Source organism: Pteropus vampyrus, unplaced genomic scaffold, assembly GCF_000151845.1.
Source record: "Pteropus vampyrus isolate Shadow unplaced genomic scaffold, Pvam_2.0 Scaffold107, whole genome shotgun sequence".
Taxonomy (NCBI): domain Eukaryota; kingdom Metazoa; phylum Chordata; class Mammalia; order Chiroptera; family Pteropodidae; genus Pteropus; species Pteropus vampyrus.
Genome location: NW_011888888.1, coordinates 1,161,341 through 1,167,670, shown reverse-complemented (window position 1 = coordinate 1,167,670; position 6,330 = coordinate 1,161,341). Strand labels below are relative to the sequence as shown.

General features: G+C 34.9%; 1 protein-coding gene across 1 annotated transcript in view; it reads right to left on the bottom strand.

The window, feature by feature from the left end:
• FBXL13 (F-box and leucine rich repeat protein 13) overlaps positions 1–6,330 on the bottom strand; it is a 283,144-nt gene that overhangs the window by 235,504 nt on the left and 41,310 nt on the right. The window lies entirely within an intron of this gene.

Here is a 6,330-nt window from a genome sequence, read left to right as displayed (position 1 = left end):
AGAGGGGCCTCTACAGCTGCGTTCTCCCTCCAAGTGCTCCACCGCCATGCAGATGCAGCCCCACCCCATTTCTAATCTTTGCTCTTCCTACTGGTTTCAATGTGGCTTCTTTATTTCATCAGCTGTATGTGTTAAGACCAGCTAGACTTCAGGTGATTCTCTATGTTGATTATTTTATCATTTGCTTGTAATTTTAATATGGTCCTGAGAGGAGGCAAATCCTGCTTTTACCTAGGCCTTCTACTTGATCTCCTACCCCTGCCCATTTTTAAATTGGATTGTTTGGATTTTTTTACTATTGAGTTGTATGAGTTTTTTACTATATATTTTGGATATTAATCCTTTATCAGAAATATTATTTGCAAATATTTTCTCCCATTCAGTAGATTGCCTTTTCATTGTTTATATAGTTTTCTTTGCTTTGCAGAAGATTTTTAGTTTGATGAAGTCCCACTTGCTTATTTTTGCTTTTGTTGCCTTTGCTTTTGCTGTGCCTTTGGCAAAGTGTTCATCCCTTACCCTAATTATTTTCTTCATAGATTTAATTCTGTATGATATGTTTTTGTGTATTTGTTTACTATCTGATTCTTCGTACTAAAATATAAGCTTCATGAGAGCAAGGCTATTTGTCTAGTCCACTATTATTTCCCCAATACCTAAAAGAGAGCCTTGTACATTGCTGGCATCCAATATAGCTGTTAAATAAATAAAATAAAATCTCGATTGAATGCCTGCTTGTGCTGATCTCTTAGGTGCTGAAGATCAAAAAGCTATTAAAACAGATGTAATCCCTGAATCTAAAAAGCATATAACTTGGGGAAGGAGGAACAGATAAAAAACAAGAATGTTATCAAAAATTAATAGCTATTTAAAATGCGAAGTGCTATGAAAAAAAAAGAACAAGTTCTTTTAGCAGGATTAATTTTAGATTGAGTAGTCAAGACAGGTCTCTCTGATGGGTGGTATTTAAGCCAAAACACAGAGAAAGAGAGAGAGTCAGTCAAGCTAGAAGTAGGGTGGAAATGAGTTACAAACAGGGACAAAGACATGGACAAAGCTCTCTAGGATTTTCCACATTTACTCCTGACATTTTTTCTCAGCTGGGATGCTTGTTTCCATCCAAGATTTATAGATGTTTAGAGCTAGATGTGATCCTAGAGGCCATCTAGCCTACCCTCTCACTAAAAGAACTACAAGTACATTCTCTTTGCTAGGGATTTTCAGTCTTTAAACTGAGACTGAGAGAAGTTAGATGCCCTGTGGAAGGTCAGCAAGCTGACAGAGCCAGCAGGTCTAAGTTTAGAATCCAATCTTTGTGACTTACCATCCAGTGGCTTCTCCATCATTCAGTCACCTAAACTCAACATGTTAATAACAGTAACTTCTACTAAGAAATCACTGTATACTAGGCATTGTTCTAAGCACTTTCATATATATTAATTCATTTAATTCTCGCAATAGCAAATGCAGGAGATATTATTATCTCCCCTATTATAAATGATACAATTTGGAAACAATAAAAATAAGCAATATGCCCAAGGTTGCACAGCTAGTGACAGCATCAGCCATACAGACGCCAGAGCACAATCTCTCAATTTCCATGTAGTGGCCTCTTTCTGTGGTGCAATTTTTCATCTTACAAAAAGAAGTATCATTTTGCAAGGGTGGTTCCTGCTAAAATTAATATAGCATCTTGTATAATTTAAAATTTTATATCAAAATCATCTGTAAACTAGATAGCATTACTGATATGGGCTGACATGATGAAAGCAAGATCTGCGGGCAAAGCAATCTTCTGATCCTAAAGTAATTTTTAGATGTTTTGCTTCATCTGTTTCTTCACTCATACCACAAATCAAGCCAACACACACATAATCGTTGATAGAACAATGTGATTTTGGAACCTTCCCTTATTTGAAGTCACACAGTACAAGCCTATGAAACCTGGCCCCACTCTCTGCTTAGTTGAATTAAGGTCAGACTGACCCCTGAGTTTATCAAAACATGGATTTAAAAAGTCATTGAGAATACTCTTTTGTTTAGCAATTCCAAGTAATTTAATCCAACAGGCCTGAACCATCTGGTTCTTTTCCTGAAACATGGTTTGAGTTTTAATAGCTATCCAGGGTTTTTTGGTTTTATTTCCAAGTGAGAAGATGAGTCATAGACACTATAAAATCAAAAGGTGATTTTATTACTCTTTGCAAGTCCACACGCTATCTTTTACAAATAAAAAGCTATAGTTGTTTAAAATAAAAGATAGCACTAAGGCTCTATATTATTAAAATAATCTAGCAATTTTACATTTTAAGACAACTGCATTACTTAATAATTTAGATCTTCCAAATTTATCAACATAAGGCTTTTCTTCTGCACTGCTTGCCAAACTACATAAATACAAAAGAAAAAAAAAAGAAAATGAAAAAGAAAGAAAAAAAAACCTTGAATTTTCATGGAAAATGGTCTCTGCCAACCCTCCCGCCAGCTCTGAGTTTGATAGTATATGAGCCCTACCATCTGCTAACTAAGCAGCCTTTCCTAATGAGTAAATGAAAGTAAGGAAAATGATTGTAGACAGATCCTGACTTATTTTCACGAGTTAATGTAACTTAACCTAAAAAGCAAATCTACAATTTAAATATATTTTCCAAATAAGTTCAAATTGTATCGCATTCCAGATTGCTATTTTTAGTTATGCCTTCAAAACATTAGGCAACCTAAATGTGTAAACCTCAATTTATTTTACAAACCAATACTTCTAAAAACTTTAAATAAATTTGGATTCGACTCACATTACATTTTTATATTTTTACACCTTTGTTTCTCAAGTCCCTGAGAATTACTTGACCAGAGAAGTCACCAAATTAAATGTTATTTTTAAACTATGATTTTTAAAAGTAACATTGCAAATCTATTGCATAAATAAGCTTAACAAACCCAACTGTTCAAGACATGAATGTTAGAATCATTAATTTCCAGTTTTCACACTATTATATAAATTCACTCCTTTATTTCCTGTGCATTTTAATGGACATTCTTGACAATCTATTTGATTGGAATAAAAAAAAACTGAGAATATCTCCAAAAATAATGCTGCCCTTTAGTGTCATATTAAGATTTGGTCATTTGAAAAAGAAAGTTCTCAATGGAAGCTTTGAAGGTCAGAAGGGATTGGCAGGAGATATTCAAGGTGATGAAAAACAAGGACCTACAACCAAGATTATTCTACCCAGCAAAGCTATTGCTTAAATTGAAGGACAAATAAAGAGGTTCTCAGACAAGAAAAAAGCTAAAGGAGTCCACCACCACCAAACAGTATTACAAGAAATGCTAAAGAAGCTTCTTTAAGAAGAAAAGAAAAAAGATCTAAAATATGAATAATAAAATGGCAGGAACTACATATCCATCAACAATTACTTTAAATATAAATAGATTAAATGCTCCAATCAAAAGACATAAGACGGCCAAATGGCTTTTACCTATGCTGCCTACAAAAGGCTCTCTTCAGATTGAAGGAAACACACAGACTGAAAGCAAAGGGAGGGAATAGTTATTTCATGAAAATAAAAAAGAACAAAACAAAAAAGCTGAGGTAGCAATACTTATACCAGACAAAACAGACAAAAAAGATTAAGGACCAAGAGGGGTGAAATTGCCCAAGGTCATATAATAAGAGGCTAAGGCAGGATGTGAACCCAGTTCTCCAGAGCAACTGGATATAATTTGATATTATCAAATCGAAAGACTTCTTATAAAAAAAACATGCAAGTTCTTAGCTCGTCTTAAGTATTGAAATTTCCATGTACAAGTCTCTGTTGGGCCCCAGATCACATTATGTGCTGGTTTGTTGACTTTGGGTGTGTGGTTCTTTACTAGTTGGCATTTTTGGTCTCTCTGAATTGGGAGACAGAAGAGCACTAAACCAAATTTCCTTTATGTGTTGACTTTTTAAGTACTTCCTTTGTTTTTTACCTGGTGCAGTTGTGTTTTTGTTTTCTGCTTTTTGTTTTTGGGGTGTTTTTCTGTTTGTTTTGGGGGGTTTATTGTTTTTTTGTTTTTTGCTTTTTGCTTTTTTACTATAACTAACACATCTTTTCTGGCAGGAGGAATGCCCTTTTAAATACTACAGATGAATGGCAGTTCTGATTCACATGCAACAACGCCAACTGGCTAATTAACTCACCCACCTCTCACTCAAAGTCCCCTCCTACCTAGCAATCTTGCAGTTAGACATGGTCTAGTGATAAAGTTCTAGTCTAAAACACGATGAAAGTCTTGACTGTGGAGTCTTGAGGAAGTGTTGGCTTTCCTAATGAGCAAAAATAAACAAAATTTTTGCCTTCTACCATTGTAATTTTTCCCTTTCTTCTGGCCTGGTAACTGAACATGAGGCTGAAAGTGGAGTAGCCATATTGCAACCATGAGGCAATAAGCAAGAAGGTGCTAAAAACTGTTGAGTGAAAAGATAGAATGATTTCATATTTATTGGCATTGTGGAGGACTAGCCCTGAATTGTCTTCCTCTGGACTTTGTGTTATAGAAAACAATGAGGACCTTATTTCTTTAAGCCCACCATCAATCATGGTTCTTTACATTGTTAGGTGAAGGCAGATACCTTAAATAATTACTAGACTTGAATGTTGTGCTTTAAATAGCTAGTTTGAAGCACAGTGAAGACTGTGTAGCCAATCAGTCAGTTTCTGAGACTATGGACTTAAATGTTTTTATGCTTTCCTTAAATCATCTATATGGAGGCCCATAAAAAAGATGTGTTCTTGAAAAAATGTGAAGTCTAATGATCTTCCAAAACTTTATCCCTTTTCTCTTCTGTTTCAACCAGCACCAGAATATTTTTATAGTTATTAAAGCTTAACTTTTATGCCTACTCATCAATAATTGTTTAGAGATTTGACTTTCACAAACAAAAGCAATGGCTTGGGGAAAACATTGATGTTTTCATTATAGAACTACGGTTTTTCTTAACCTTAAATTGAGGCAGCATAATTTGTTAAATGATCTATTCATTCAATTGATAAATACTTTTTATATGCTTATAAATCAGGGAACATGAATAAGACATAGCCCTAGAAATCTAAAAATGATTCATTATGGATGGACCATTGAGTCCCTTACTGAGAAGGCAAAAAAATTATGTTGAAAAAACTGTTTTGTATTTGAAGTTAATTATGCAGCTTTCTGTCAACTACTCATTGACTCAAAACTGATATTTATAATGGTCTGAAAATAAGAGTGCATTGCTATCTGTGGCAAAAAATTAAAGAAAAGCACATGATATAAATATTGAACATTACATAGGCAAAAATCTCTTGAGAAAGAAAAGGAAGCAAAGATGTGTATGGATGGTACGTTTGAAAAGAAAGGAGATAGATCAGGAAAACAAGATTGAGAAAAAGAGTCAATAACTTGAAGAAATTCCTACTTGATGATATTTATTTTCTCAGTGAAGAAAGGTAGAAAGTGAAGGTAAAAGGCAATGATGTGGGAGAATATTAGTCTACTCCAGCTGCCATATTAGTCTACTCTGCCTGCCATAAGAAAACACCATAGAGTAGGTTGCTTAACCAACAGAAATTTATTTCTCAGAGTTCTGGAGGCTGGGAAATCCAAGATCAAGGTTCTGGATAATTTGATTCCTGGGAAATCCAAGATCAAGGTTCTGGATAATTTGATTCCTGGTGAGAGCTCTCTTCTTGGCTTTCAGATGGCTGCCTTACTGTTGTGCCCTCTCATGGCAGAGAGAGAGCAAGCTCTGGTGTCTCTTACACCAAACTCTTGAACTTGGACTTCACTTTTGGAACTTTGTTTAACCTTTATCACTTCTTCACAGAACCTATCTTTACGTATAGTTACGTAATAAGAGTTTAAAAAGTCTCTGTAAAAAATGGAAGGAAGAGACCCATAGAAAGATAGACAGGCACTGTTTTGGACCAGTGAGGCTGGATACCATGTAGATTCAGAAAACAATTAACAGTCTTCTACTTTCAGCCATAATGAGGTAAACTGGTACCAGACCATCCTTCCCACCATACACAACTAGAGAACTGGAAAAATATATGAAATGACTGCTTTCAGATGTTGAACAACAGACATTACAACATTATGATCTCTGAAAGAAGGGAAATAAATAAGATGACCCTTATGCTAGCCCAGGCTTTTTGCCTGGAGGCATTATTTATTAGCTGCTTATGGGGAAGTCTGGCAGTCTCCCTAAACCAAGGAGATAGATAATGGAGTTCAAGGATTTTGAGGTTGCTGGAATTTATGGGCAAAGTACTGGAAAAGTGGTAGTTACATAAAAAAAAAAAAAAT